Source organism: Chiloscyllium punctatum, chromosome 7 (assembly GCF_047496795.1).
Source record: "Chiloscyllium punctatum isolate Juve2018m chromosome 7, sChiPun1.3, whole genome shotgun sequence".
In the NCBI taxonomy this organism is placed as follows: domain Eukaryota; kingdom Metazoa; phylum Chordata; class Chondrichthyes; order Orectolobiformes; family Hemiscylliidae; genus Chiloscyllium; species Chiloscyllium punctatum.
The window spans coordinates 121,077,285-121,093,441 of NC_092745.1; the positions used below are offsets into that span (position 1 = coordinate 121,077,285).

A 16,157-nucleotide genomic window follows, 5' to 3' on the forward strand; every position below is an offset into this window, starting at 1 on the left:
AAAGATTCAAATAGTTGTGAGAATAGTAGTTGTGGGAATTATCTAGATGGATCACATTGTACTAATGGACAGCGACAAGAATGTTAGCCTTCATTTCGAGGGGCTGGAATACATGGTGTGGATGTTATGATCCCAGCGGTGTAAAGCTCTGGGAATACTGCAAATGCAGTATCACTTTTTCATACCAGGAAGGATGGAATAGGTTCTGAAGAAGGGGCATTGGACTCTATTTCTTCCTCCACAGATGCTGCCAAACCTGTTGGGTTTCCCAGCAATGACAATTTTTATATATTTTATATATTGCACAGATTCTTTATAATGGTCCTGCTGTGATGAGGATTAAATAATGAGGAAATGTTTTTAATAAACTGAGATGGTTTTGCTGTAACTATAGACAATTTAGGGTGATTTAATCAGAGTGTTTATGGTAATTAGAGAATTTTATTGCCTCCATTGGGAGCATCCAGACAAGATGAGGGAGCAGCTGTAGAGGTTGAAGTGAGGAAGCACACAAGAACTAATTGAAATTTAAAAGTTTGATTTGCTGCTTCAATAAATTTTCAACACTGAGAACAATGAACATTGAAAGGCAAATATATCAAGGCATATGGAACCAAACTGAGTACATTGATTTAAGATACAAATCAGCCATGGTCTCACTGAATAACAGAAGTCATTTAAGGGACTGACTTGTCTTTCTTACATGACATTGAAGCACCATTGATCAAACTGTATACACTCAGGAACATAAGAAATAAGAACAGAAATAAGAACATCAATTCTACTCTGTCATTTGACCAGATCATGGATGATCTTCTACCTCAATGCCATTGACCTGCACTATCTCCATATCTCTTAATGTCTTCAACATCTGGAAATATATCACACTCTGTCTTGAGCATACTCTCCTGCACTTTAGAGTGTTTAATACTCTTTACTTAAAAGTGTGCCAGCAAAATTGAGGTGAACTCAGGATTATCCTCGCTTATGCCTCCATGGGTTCCCAAGGCTCTCAATGGCATTGAATGACCCTAGTGCCCATGTCCTCACCAATGCATTGGAAGAAGTGATACATTTCAAATTGTAACATAGCCATTTTGTTTCACTCCATGTGTGCTGTGTACTCAACTGGCTAATGGCAGAGATCATGTGAAAGATTGCACTGTATAATTTCGAAATAGAGGATGGTTGAAATCAAATATGCTGCTGTCCAATGACTCTGCTGGAAAACATGATTAAAAATGATACAATGTACACTGTAGAACATGAAGAATTGAAGGAGACATTTTGATCCGTACCTGTGCAGTGCCAGGAATGTTCAGACAGGCTGTATGTGTTGTACTATCCATCTTAAAGTCACTGTTGTTGTACACATTTCCACTGGGGTCATATACATACATTTCTGGTGTCTGCTTCCGCCATGAAATAACAAAAAATGTGTCATTCCCAATGGTCTTATCGATGACAACTGTTCCATTTAGCCAAGTATCATCTTCAACCTTTGTTCCAAAACTTTCAAGCTGGGACCAAAGAAATGGATCTATTGAATCTAATGTTAAGTTAATGAAAGGATAATTTGAAAGTCATTATCTGAGGAAAAACAGACCTGAATTGACTGTTGACTAATGTCACCATTTCCTGATACTATTGAAGAGAAGGCATCGCTTAATCCAGTTGCATCCACTTTATCAGTGGCTGCAAACTGTCGACCCCCTAGAGAATGGAGAGGGTAAGAAAGTTATAAACATGGATCAAATACATGGTCAATGGGCAATGCCAATTGAAACTGAAGTGAAGAAGGAGGCATCAGGGCTTTCTGAAATGTGACAGTAACTGCCCAATGTCAAATTGTTTGGAATAAAACTATTGAACATGTGAACATTGATTTTAATCCTGTCTGATTAGCTGGAACAATGTGTGGTTGAGGGAAGAAGAATTAAAATGGCAGTGGTAGCCATTATGTTCCCATTACCTGCAATATTAACAGTTAGCTTGGAGAATCAACTCTGACTGACTAGAAATATGGACATGTACTATTGTAAAGTTCTATTGTACATCAAATTTGTGTGACATCACTTTAAATAAATAAATTGACTTGGCTAACTTCCTGTTAGCTCTACTATGGACAATGCCAGGAGTAAAGTCCCACCAACTTCCTGTCAGAGTCTGCCCAGTAATTGGAATGTTCTCGACTGAAATTCCTTTGTCCAGTATTTTCACTGAGGGCCCACCCAGTTTATTTTAAACCTGTTAACCCTTCCACCACAATAAAAGTTGGGAGCAGAACTTGAAACAAAAAGGCTTGAAGTTGTGTTTGTCTCCCAAGAATTCATGAGAAATTCTTTGTGTTCTTATTACCTGTCGGTGTTGACATCTGTTCCAGCTCTGCGGCTGCATCTGGTCCTAATGCTATCATGTGGATAACTGCACCACTTTGTTCCACCTCCGAGAAACAACTGCTTATCCTACTGTCCTCCCCATCAGTCAGCAAAACAGCTTCATCACCATTTGTAGCACCGTCGTCACCACCAAGTACCTGCAAAGCCGTTAAGTTATTGTCAACGTGGGAAAACTGAAAATTAAAATGAGTTACTAAAGTTTGCTGAAGCATTTCAGTTTCTACCTGAAAACCAGCCTGGACTCCTGCGCAGATATTTGTCCCCCCATTAGCTGTTGTAGGTAGCAATTGGACAAGTTGATTCCTCACACCTTCATTATCAATCACTTTCAAATGTGATTGAATAGTTGCAGCACTGTTAAAAGTGACTATTCCAACTTGTGATTTTGTTTCAATGATCTGAAGTAAGAACATCTCGGCTGCTTGTCGGAGTCTGTTAATACGATTCTCCTGTTGAATTTAAAAAAATGTAATATGCAGCTCACTGCCTTTCAGTCGATTTATTTACAAATTGCATTAAAAATAATATTGATAAAAAGTTAATTTAAAGTTAGTATTAAGCAGGCTGCTATGCCCGAGATAGTTTCAAGCTTTTTTCTGATGATTGTTTTGGCTGCATTAATTCAAGCAAATGTTTCCTTTTTATACATGGGATGTGGGTGTTATTGGCAACAGCAGTACTTATTGTCCATCTCTAACTGCCTTTGAACTGAATGACTTTCTGGGCATTTCAAGGGTAGTTAAAGTCAACTACAGTCTCTGAGACTGGAGTTACATGTACGTCAGATAACGTTGGCAGATTTCCTTCCCCAAAGGCCATTAATTGGTCATTTACAACAATGATTGCCTTTTGTCGAACTGGCCAGCATCTATTGCCCATCCGTAGTTACCGGTGAGAAGGAGATGATGAGCCAACTTCTTGAACCGCTGCTGTCCACATGTTGTGGCTTGACCCACAATGCCTTTAGGGAAGGAATTTCATACATTTCTTTTACCTAGCAATAGTGAAGGGATGGGAATATGTTTCCAAGTCAGAATAGTCAATGATTTGGAGGGGAACTTGAACGTTCCCATGTCTCTGCTGCCCTTGTCCTTCTAGAAGGAAGTGGTCATGGGTTTGAAAGGTTCTACCTGAGGATATTTGGTGAATTTCTGCAGCGCATCTTATGGATAGTACGCACTGCTACTACTGAGCGTTGGTGGTGGAAGGAGTGGTTGTTGTGGAGGTAATGTCAATCAAATGAGCTGCTTTGTCCTTGAAGGTGCGAAGCTGCTTGTTGTTGTTTAAGCTGAACTCCTCTAGGCAAGTGGGGAATATTCCATCACACTCCTGTCTTGTGCCTTGTATGTGGTGGACAGGATCTTAGGGATCAGGAGGTGAGTTACCACAGTGTTCCAAGCATCTGACCTGCTTTTGTAACCACTGTGTTTATATGGTGAGTCCAGTTGAGGCTCTGGTCAGTGGTAACCAGCAGGATATTGATAGTGGGTGTTTCAATGATGGTAACAATTTAGATTGTCTCTTTTTGTTGATGATCACAGCCCGACATTTGTGCGATGCAAACGTTCCTTGGAATGTGTCAGCCTAATCCTGGATATTTTCAAGATCTTGTTGCATTTGAACATGGACTGCTTCAGCATCTGAGGTGTTGAACATGGTGCTGAACATTGTGCAATTATCAGTGAACATCCTCACTTCTGACCTAATGTTGGAGGGATGGTCATTGATGAAGCAGCTGAAGGAGGTTGGGCTGAGGACACTAACCTGAGGAACCCCTAAAGATATGTCCGGGAGCTGGGATAACTGACCTCCAATAACCACAACCATCTTCCTATGTGCCAAGTATGATTCCAATTGGCAGAGAGTTTGCTCCCTGATTCCCATTGATTCCAGTTTAGCTAGGGCTCCTTAATGCTACACTTGGTCACACACATCCTCGCCTCCCCTCTGGAATTCAGCTCGTTTGTCCATGTTTGGACTAAAGCTTGAGTAAAGTCAGGAGCTGAGAGGCCCTGATGGAACCCAAAATGGATGTCATTGAGCAGGTTATTGTGAAGCAGGTGTTACTTTATAGCATTGTTGATGTTACCTTCCATCACTTTACTGATGATTTCATTTACACTGATGGGGAGGCAATTGGCTACATTGGATTTATTCTGCTTTTTATGTACAGGGCATACCTGGACAATTGTCTACATTGTCAGATAGATGCAAGTTTTTAACTGAACTGGAAGAGCTTGGTTAAGAGAGTTCAACTTCTGGGGCACAAGTCTTCTGTATAATTGTCGGAAAGTGGTCAGGGGCCCATAGCCTTTGCAATATCCAATGTTTCCAAACATTTCTTGATCTCACAAGGGATGAAGGGATGAATCAAACTAGCTGAAGGCTGGCATCTACGATGCTGGGGACCACTGGAGGAGGTCCAGATGGAACTTGGTATTTGTAACTGAAGGTTGCTGCAAATGCTTCAGCCTTAACTTTCACACTGTATTGAATTCTTCCATCATTGAGGATGGGGATATTTGCAGACCATCGTCCTCCCATTTAGTGGTTGAATTGTCCACCACCATTCACGACTGGATGTGGCAGGACTACAGAGTTTTGATCCATTGACTGTGGAATCACTTGTGCTATTTGAATTACAAGTAATCCTGTTTGGTACTTTCACCAGGTAGACACCTCATTTTCAGATATGCCTTCTGCTGCTCCTGCATTCTCCATTGAAACGGGATTGATTCCCTGGTTTGATAGTAATGGTTCAGTGGGGAACGTGCTGGGCCACGAGATTATGAGTTGTGCTGAAGACAATTCTGCTCCAGGTGATGGCCCATAGTGCCTCATGGATGCCAAGTCTTGAGTTGCTAGATCTGTTCAAAGTCTGTCTCATTTAGCACAGTGTTAGTACTGCACAACACAATGGAGGATGTTCTCAGTGTGAAGGTGGGACTTCATCTCCACAAGGATTGTGCAGTGGTCACTCTTACTGATACTGTCACGGACAGATGCATCTGCAGACAGCAGATTAGTAAGGATGAGGTCAAGTACGTTGATTCCCTCACCGCCTGCTGCAGACCCAGTCTGGTCGCTTGGTCTTTAGGACCTTACCAGTTCGATCAGTAGTACTGCTGCTGAGCTCCCCTTGATGGTGGACATTGAAATGCCTCGCCCAAAGTACATTTTGTGTCCTCGCCTTCCTCAGTGCTTCCTCAAATGTTTGTGCAACATGGAGGAGTATCAATTCAGTAGCTGAGGGAGGACAGTCATGGAGATGCAATGCATGGAAACAGACCCTTTAGTCCAACTCATCCATGCCGACCAGATTTCCAAAATTAATCTAGTCCCATTTGCAAGCACTTGGCCCATATCCCTCTAAACCCTTCCTATTCATGTACCCATCCAGGCCTCTTAAATATTGTAATTGCACCAGCCTCCACCATTTCTTCCGTCAGCTCATTCCATACCCACACCATACTCTGTGTGAAAAAGTTGACCCTTAGATCCTTTTTAAATTTTTTCCCTCTCACACTAAACTAATGCTGCCTAGTTCTGAACTCCCCCAATCCAGGGAAAATACCTTGTCTATTTACCTTGTCCATGCCCCTCATGATTTTATAAACCTCTGTAAGGTCACATCTCAGACTCTGATGTTCCAGGGAAAACAGCCCCAGCCTATTCAGCCTTTCCCTATAGCTCAAACTCTCCAACCCTGGCAGCATCCTTGTAAATCTTTTCTGAACCGTTTCAAGTTTCAAAACATTCTTCCTATCGGAGGGAGACCAGAATTGCATGCAATATTCCAGAAGTGGCCTAACCATTGGCCTGGACAGCCGCAACATGACCTCCCAACTCCTATACTCGATGCTCTGACCAATAAAGGGAAGCATACTAAATGCCTTCTTCATTATCCTATCTAGCTAAGACTCCACTTTCAAGGAACTGTGAACCTGCACTGCAAAGATTTTTGTTCAGCGACACTTCCCAGGACCTTACCATAATCAGTTTTTACTGTAAAGAAGGATATGGAAGATATAGAATGTGGGGAAATAGATGGTGATATCTTGATAAATGTCCATATTACAAAGAAGGAGGTGCTGGACATCTTGAAATGCATAAAAGTGGATAAATCCCCAGGATGTAATCAGGTGTAGCCTAGATCCTAATCAGTGAAGCAAAGGAAGTGATTGCTGGGCTCTTTGCTGAGATATTTGTATCATCGACAGTCACAGGTGAGGTGCCAAAAGGCTGAAGGTTGGCAAACGTGGTGCCACTGTTTAAGAAAGGTAGTAAGGACAAGCCAGGGGACTATAGACCGGTGAGCCTGACCTTGGTGGTGGGCAAGTTGCTGGAGGGAACCATGAGGGACAAGATTTATTAGGAATAGTCAGCATGGCTTTGTGTGTGGGAAATCATGTCTCACAAACTTGATTGAGTTTTTTGAAGATGTAACAAAGAGGATTGATGAGGGCAGAACAGTAGATGTGATCTATATAGACTTCAATAAGGCGTTCGTCAAGGTTCCCCATGGGAGACTGGTTAGCAAGGTTAGATCTCATGGAATACAGGGAGAACTAGCCATTTGGATACAGAACTGTCTTGAACGTAAAAGACAGAGGGTGGAGGTGGACGGTTGCTTTTCAGTCTGGAGGCCTGTGACCAGTGGAGTGCCACAAGGATCGGTGTTGGGTCCTCTACTTTTCATCATTTATACAGATGATTTGGATATGAACATAGAGGTATAGATAGGATAGTTAGATGAAACCAAAATTGGAGGTGTAGTGGACAGTGAAGAAGGTTACCTCAGAGTACAATGGGATCTTGAACAGATAGGCCAATGGGTTGAGGAGTGGCAGATGGAGTTTAATTCAGATAAATGCGGGGTGTTGCATTTTGAAAAAGCAAATCAGAACAGGACTTATACACTTAATGATAAGGTCCTGAGGAGTGTTGCTGAACAAAGAGACCTTGGAGTGCAGGTTCATAGTTCCTCGAAAGTAGAGTTGCAGATAGATAGGATAGTGAAGAAGGCATTTGCTGTGCTTTCCTTTATTGGTCAGAGTATTGAGTACAGGAGTTTGGAGGTCATGCAACAGGTGTAGAAAACATTGATTTGGCCACTTTTGGAATATTGCACGCAATTCTGGTCTGCTTCTGACTAGAAGGATGTTATGAAGTTTGAAAGGTTCAGAAAAGATTTTCAAGGATGTTGCCAGGGTTGGAGGACTTGACCTATTGGGAGAGGCTGAACAGGCTGGGGCTGTTTTCCCTGGAGCATTGGAGGCTGCGGGGCAACCTCATAGAGGTTTATAAAATCATGAGGGGCATGGATAGGATAAATAGATAAGGTCTTTTCCCTGGGATCGGGGAGTCCAGAACTAGAGGGCATAGGTTTAGGGTGAGAGAGGAAAGGTATAAAAGAGACCTAAAGGGCAAGTTTGATGCAGAGGTGAGTGCACAATTGGAATGGCTTTTTTGGCCATTTCAAATGAGAGTCAACCACATTGCTGTGAATCTGGATCCACATGGCGGCCAGCCGAGGTGAGGTTGACAAATTTCTTTCTTGAAGGATATTAGTGAGCCAGATGGGATTTTTCACCAATTGACAATGGCTTCATGGTCATCAGTAAATCCTTAATTCCAAATGTTTTTATTGAATTCAGATTCCACTATCTGCCATGACAGGATTCGAAACCAGGTCCCCACAACATTAGCTGAGTTTCTGCATTAATAGTGGAACGATACTGGAGCTGTGCCATCATCTCCCCCTTGAACTCATGTCTCCAGAGCATTAGCATGGCTCTCTACATTACCAGGAGAAAGTGAGGACTGCAGATGCTGGAGATCAGCGTCGAGACTGTGGTACTGCAAAAGCACAGCAGGTCAGTCAGCATCCGAGGAGCAGAGGATAAGCCCTTCATCAGGAATCTTTATATTGTCACCCTGACATTACCACTATACCAATGCCTGCTCTAAAATGCAGAGTGTTATGTCAAACTCTTGATATGTTCTTTGTAGATGACAGAAAGGATCTGGGAGTAAGGAGATGAGCTACTCGTTTCAGAATATCCAGCTTCTGACCTCCTCTAACTTGCTGTGTGAAGCCACACAAGAGCATCAACCTGTATCTAAGTTAATACCTTCTGTGAAACAAACTTTACCAATAACCTTACCATGTCCATGCTCCCAGAGACATCAAGGACTAAGCACAGCACATGGTGTTTGGCCTGTAGCAGTGTAAAGGTCGGTATCACTGAACCACTGTAGGGTGAGGGATTGTTTCTGAAATCCTCCGACTTGCTGATTACGTCCCAAGTGCTCCTGAAGTTGCATATTTTGTTTTGCATGTTCAGGTGCGTCAGGATTGTGAGTCTTATCATCTCAGAATTCAGTCACCTGGATGTTTTAGAAAAAAAGATGCAACAGGTTAAAGGGGCAGCAGATAGATTAGGGTGGGGATGGATTATTTTTACCTTCCATACCCTGGAAGAATACTGTTGGAGATAGTCACCCACCCATTGTGAAGACCACAGGGTCGATATTGCATTGAATCTCTCGGATATCACACAGATGTCTGACAAGAAGGAATCCACAATGTAAGTTTACAACTACCCTCAGTGTTTAAAACTTATCACTAATTTGTTGATAACATCATAATATGAGTTTCAAACAAGAAAAGGACAAAACTGTTGAATACTTCAATGTCCCATGTTTGCATCCTGCCCTTCGCCAGTCAGGTGTCTGATGAGAAGGAATACACGATATAAGTTTACAACTACCCTCAGTGTTTAAAACGTATCCTTGATTGTTGATAGCATCATAAGATGTGTTTTAAATAAGAAAAGGACAGAACTGTTAAATGTTTTGATGTTTTATGTTTGCATCCTGCTCTTCCCCAATCAATGGCATCCGATAAGGGAAAGACACCAAAATGTGCATAATCATCAATCTCAAAAAACCTGCTCTATGCAAGAGGAAACTGGAGATGTGGAAAATGCAGGTCACTGCTGTCATCCATTGAAAAGGAGACACCTTCAATCTGCAGTAAAATGGGGAAAGTGATGCTCAGGAATTGAGGGGACGGTAAAGTGACTCAGTGGTTAGCACTGCTGCCTCATACAAAAGGGCCCTGGGTTCAATTTCAGCCTTGGGTAACTGACTGTGTGAAGTTTGCATGCTCTCCCCATGTCTGCACGGGTTTCCTCTGGGTGCTCTGGTGTCCTCCCATTGTCCAAAGATGTACAAGCTGGGTGCATTGACCATAGCAAATGAGGTTACCGGTATAGGATGGAATTCTCTGTGAAAGGTTGATGGCAAACTCGATGGGCTGAACGGTGTCTTTCCACACAGTCAGGATTTTATGAAATTGCAGGTCTCCATCAAAGTGAAACTCTCCCAGAGCACTGCTGCCAGTACAAAGACTTCAATTAGCTGGACAGCAGATTTATGACACAGAGGTGATAGCAATAAGTTCGATACCTGCACTGGTTGATGTTTCCATGAAGGACTGTCCTTGTCAACCTTTACCCTCACCTGAGCTGTGGTGTCTGTCTGGTTAAGGCATCACACGTTGCCTCAATCCAATGGGAGAGCAGTCTTGGCCTGGTAGGACTATGGAGACTTCACTTTATTTTTACATTAATTATTACAGTATAGATATCTCTGGCAGGATCTAATTAACAGGGACATGGTGATTCACCTTCTTGAGTCAAAGCAGTGTAAATTGTCTGTACCCTTTTTAATGTTAGGAGATTTCAGTGATAATGAAAGATTAATGAGAATTTTCAAAGTTGGGATTAGTGTTGGACTTTGAGGAGAACCTGGAGATGGATGTGCTGCTATTGTTATGAAGATCCTTTATTATCAATAGTTTTTTTGAGGATTTGTGTTGAAAGAATTGCAGACAGTCATTTGTTTGTAAACTCTCGGAAGATACCTGGAACTTTTTCTTAAAAGAGTCACTAAATGATAAATTGGACGATTATTTAAAGACACTTCTTGGAAGTCACATGGTTTAAGTTAATTACTTACAGTGATTTATTGAAAATCACATGACTTGGTTTATGGCTGTCAATATTGTTTGGAATTCAGTTACTGAGATTGTTATCGTCTGCTTTTCAAAGAAAGCTCTTTTGCGGGACCAGTGCAATAACCAAACACTGCATGAGCTGTTCTCCTGGAATACCCTTTGAACAATATATGTTGGTGATTACGGAATAAACGACATCTGTTAGGATCCCTGTGATGACTGTCTATCTTCGATATCCATGTGCCAGGAAGCTGGATGAAAGCCTTATACTTATTCTTCATGTCCTCGTTCCATATCTCTGTCGAGAATTTTGTTTCTTTTTAAATTGACATATGTATGATTATTTCGAAGATATATCATTTGAGACTTCCACTTGTGTGTTTGCATCTTTCTTGAGTAAGTTTTGTCTTATAATAAATCAATAATTTTATTCCTGACTAGAGATGCTTATTTAATGGATTTTTTATATTCTAATTTGAAAATATAGATAAAGCATCATTGGCTATCTTGGTAACTGTGTAAAGTAAATATATTTGTGATGGCACTGGACAGAGGCCGTCCACTCCCCAGTCTTGGGCACAACACCATTCATCTGCTTCTTTTGCTGAAGATTAAGGTCCTGTTGAAGAAGCCTTAGTGACAGATACAATGCATCCTGCAACTGGTACACAATCCAGTCACTATGTGTCAATAATGGGGCAAGTGAATGTTTAAAGTGGCTGATGGAGCTGACTAAGTGGAGTTCTTCATGTTTGATAGTATTGAGCTACTTGTTGTTACAGTCACATAGGAAGCAGCCCATCATGGTTTTGACTTGTGCCTTGTCAGAGAGACAGAGGCTTTGGGGAGTCAAAGTGTGAGACTACCCAAAAAGAGCAAAATATCACAGATGCAAGAAATCTGATAAAAAATCTGAAAATCATGAAAATCTGGAGCAAGAAATGAAGTTAATGTTTCAGGTCACTGCAAGTTCAACAGAAGTATTCTGAGATTATCTGGTCTTGAACAAGGTCATCTGGAATGTATGTGACTTAATTGGTTCTGTTGAAGAGCCATATTGGATTGAAGCATTAACTCCATTTCTCTCCTCGGTTGCTGCCAGACCTGCTGAGTCTCTCCAACATTTGCTGTTTTTATTTACTTGCTCGTCCCGTTTAGTTGAGGGTCAATGGTAACCTTCAGGAATCCAACACCACGAGTCATAGAGTCATAGAGATGTACAGCATGGAAACAGACCCTTTGGTCCAACCCGTCCATGCCGACCAGATATCCCAACCCAATCTAGTCCCACCTGCCAGCACCCGGCCCATATCCCTCCAAACCCTTCTTATTCATATACCCATCCAAATCAACAATCAAGGACCACCAATACTATCTGCCTGTCCACCTAACTTTGTATCATCGGCAAACTTCGCTAAAATGCCCCAAGTCCCTTCATCCAGATCATTAATATATAATGTGAACAGCTGCGGCCCCAACACTGAACCCTGCGGGACACCGCTTGTCACTGGCTGCTATTCCAAAAAAGAACCTTTTATCCCAACTCTCTGCCTTCTGTCAGACAGCCAATCCTCAATCCGTACCAGTAGCTCACCTTGAACACCATGGGCCCTCACCTTGCTCAGCAGCTTCCCATGTGGCACCTTATCAAAGGCTTTTTGGAAGTCTAGGTAGACCACATCCACTGGGTTTCCCCAGTCTAACCTATTTGTCACCTCTTCAAAGAACTCCAACAGGTTTTTCAGGCATGACCTCCCCTTACTAAATTCATGTTGACTTGTTCTAATCCAACCCTGCTCTTCCAAGAATTTAGAAACCTCATCCTTAATGATGGATTCTAGAATTTTACCAACAACCGAGGTTAGGCTAATTGGCCTATAATTTTCCATCTTTTACCTTGATCCTTTCTTGAACAAGGGGGTTACAACAGCAATCTTCCAATCATCTGGGACTTTCCCTGACTCCAGTGACTTTTGAAAGATCTCAACCAACGCCTCCGCTATTTCCTCAGCCACCTCTCTCAGAACTCTAGGATGTAGCCCATCGGGGCCAGGAGATTTATCAATTTTAAGACCTTTTAGCCTTTCTAGCACTTTCTCTTTTGTAATGGCAACCATACTCAACTCAGCCCCCTGACTCCCTTTAATTGTTGGGATATTACTCATGTCTTCCACTGTGAAGACTGATGCAAAGTACTTATTAAGTTCTCCTGCTATTTCCTTATCTCCCATCACTAGGCTTCCAGCATCAGTTTGAAGTGGGCCAATGTCTACTTTTGCCTGTCATTTGTTTCTTATGTATTGAAAAAAACTTTTACTATCATTTCTAATATTACTGGCTAGCCAACCTTCATATTTGATCCTCTCCTTCCTTATTTCTCTCTTTGTTATCCTCTGTTTATTTTTGTAGCCTTTCCAATCTTCTGATTTCCCAGTGCTCTTGGCCACTTTATAGGATCTCTCTTTTACTTTGATACATTTCCTGACTTCCTTTGTCAGCCATGGCTGTCTAATCCCTCCCCGGATAATCTTTCTCTTCTTGGGGATGAACCTCTGTACAGTGTCCTCAATTTTACCTTGCTGATCTATGAGGGGCCCTATTTTCTTCCTAGTTATCCTTTTGTCCTTAATATATTTGTAAAAACCCTTTGGATTCTCCTTAATTCTATTTGCCAAAGCTATCTCATGTCCCCGTTTTGCCCTCCTGATTTCCCTCTTAAGTGTACTCCTACTGCCTTTATACTCTTCTTAGGATTCACTTGATCTATCCTGTCTGTACCTTACATATGCTTCCTTCTTTTTCTGAAACAAACCCTCAATTTCTTTCATCATCCAGCATTCCCTATATCTACCAGCCTTCCCTTTCACCCTGACAGGAATATACTTTCTCTGGATCCTTGTTATCTCATTTCTGAAGGCTTCCCATTTTCCAGCCGTCCATTTACTTGCATCTGGCCCCAATCAGCTTTCGAAAGTTCTCGCCTAATACTGTCAAAATTGGCCTTTCTCCAAGTTAGTACTTCAACTTTTAGGTCTGATCTATCCCGTTCCATCACTATTTTAAAACAAATTGAATTATGGTCACTGACTCCAAAGTGCTCCCCCACTGACACCTCAGTCACCTACCCTGCCTTATTTCCCAAGAGTAGGTCAAGTTTTGCACCTTCTCTAGTAGGTACATCCACATACTGAATCAGAATATTTTCTTGTACGCACTTAACAAATTCCTCTCTATCTAAACCCTTAACACTATGGCAGTCCCAGTCTATGTTTGGAAAGTTAAAATCCCCTACCATAATCACCCTATTATTCTTACAAGTAGCTGAGATCTCCTTGCAAGTTTGTTTCTCAATTTCCCTCTGACTATTAGGAGGTCTATAATACAATCCCAATAAGGTGATCATCCCTTTCTTATTTCTCAGTTCCACCCAAATAACTTCCCTGGATGTATTTCCAGGAATATCCTCCCTCAGCACAGCTGTAATGCTATCCCTTATCAAAAATGCCACTCCCCCTCCTCTCTTGCCTCCCTTTCTATCCTTCCTGTAGCATTTGTATCCTGGAACATTAAGCTGCCAGTCCTGCCCATCCCTGAGCCATGTTCCTGTAATTATTATGATATCCCAGTCCCATGTTCCTAACCATGCCCTGAGTTCATCTGCCTTCCCTGCTAGGCCCCTTGCATTGAAATAAATGCCGTTTAATTTATTAGTCCTACCTTGTCCCTGCCTACCCTGACTGTTTGACTCGCTTCTGTTCTCAACTGTACCAGTCTCTGAATGACCTCTTTCCCCACCTTACTAGTTTAAATCCTCCCGAGCAGCTTTAGCAAATCTCCCTGCCAGTTTCTTAGTCCCCTTCCAATTTAGGTGCAAACAGTCCTTCTTACACAGGTCACTTCTACCCCAAAAGAGATTCCAGTGATCCAAAAATGTGAATCCTTCTTCCATACAACAGCTCCTCAGCCATGCATTCATCTGCTGTAGCCTCCTATTCTTGCCCTCACTAGCTCATAGCACTGGGAGTAGTCCAGATATTACTATTCTCAAGGACCTCCTTTTTAAATTTCTGCCTAACTCTCTGTAATCTCCCTTCAGACTCTCAACCTTTTCCCTTCCTATGTTAATGGTTCCAATGTGGACAATGACCTCTTGCTGGCCCTGCTCCCCCATGCGAATATTCTGCACCCTCTCTGAGACATCTTTGATCCTGGCACCAGGGAAGCAACACACCATTCTGATTTTTCGCTGCTGGCCACAGAAACATCTGTCTATACTACGGACTGGAGATATCCCCTGACACAATTGATCTCTTGGAACCCAATGTACCCCTCGTTGCATTAGAGCCAGTCTCAATACCAGAAACTTGGCTGTTCATGCTACGTTCCCCTGAGAATCCATCACCCCCTACATTTTCCAAAACAGCATACTAGGTGTTTTATTTACTTCCTCGTTCCATTTAGTTCAGAGTCAATGGTAATCTTCACGAATTCAGCATTGGTAATGCAAGGGGAGGTAGTTAGATTCTCTCTTATTGGAAATAATCATTGCCAGGCATTTGAATCACAGAAATATGACTTGCTACATTTCAGGCCAATTGTGGGTGCTGTCCAGAGTTAACTGTCTGCATTACAGACCGCGTAGTTAGTTGAAGAATAATGCATTGAGTGGAACACAGTGCAATCATCCTCACTTCTGTCCTTATAGCTAAAGGAAGGTCATTGATGGGCAGCCAAGGATAATTGGTCCTCGGATACCATTCTGAGAAAATATTGCAGGGATGATCTTGGAAACAAGATTGTTAGCAATATTGGACAAACATGCCTCTCAGCAACTTTACTTACATTTGACAGTGCCTGTATGAACATAATTGAGGAGGATGCAGTCTGTTTTCTGTCGGGATAAAATTCACAATCCCCTTTTGGCAGTCCTGTCTTGGCATCTGTGTCACACACTGAACAGGATCTGCCTGTGCAATCAGCAAGCTGTCCTCTAATCTCTTTTGGACATCTGGAAGTAAAAATGATCAAAGATCACTCCTTGATTCCAAATAACATTTCAATAATGAGAAATCATTGAATAAGGTTAAAACTTACAACATTTCCTCCGTACCATTTGCAACTTTCATCCATCATTTCTTTGCTGATAAGAAAAGTTATAAACAACCACTTTCCTCAGGAAATTGATATTTTTCCTTTCCACTCTTCGCCGTTTATAATTTTAATTCACCTCAATTAAATGTCCCCATACTCTCTACTTCCAAAGAAAAGAACTCCAGCCTATCCAGTGTTTATTCATTCTTGAGACAACATCCCAATAAATCTCCTTTGTACCCTCTTTCAGTGTATACTATCCTACCTGACATACGGTTACCAGAACTGTTCTGTTATAGAACATAGAACATAGAACAATACAGCACAGAACAGGCCCTTCGGCCCACGATGTTGTGCCGAACTTCTATCCTAGATTAAGCACCCATCCATGTACCTATCCAAATGCCGCTTAAAGGTCGCCAATGAATCTGACTCTACCACTCCCACAGGCAGCGCATTCCATGCTCCCACCACTCTCTGGGTAAAGAACCCACCCCTGACATCTCCCCTATACCTTCCACCCTTCACCTTAAATTTATGTCCCCTTGTAACACTCTGTTGTACCCGGGGAAAAAGTTTCTGACTGTCTACTCTATCTATTCCTCTGATCATCTTATAAACCTCTATCAAGTCACCCCTCATCC

General features: G+C 42.0%; 1 pseudogene; it reads right to left on the reverse strand.

Moving 5' to 3' along the window:
* LOC140479368 (calcium-activated chloride channel regulator 1-like) overlaps positions 1-16,157 on the reverse strand; it is a 50,937-nt pseudogene that overhangs the window by 13,911 nt on the left and 20,869 nt on the right.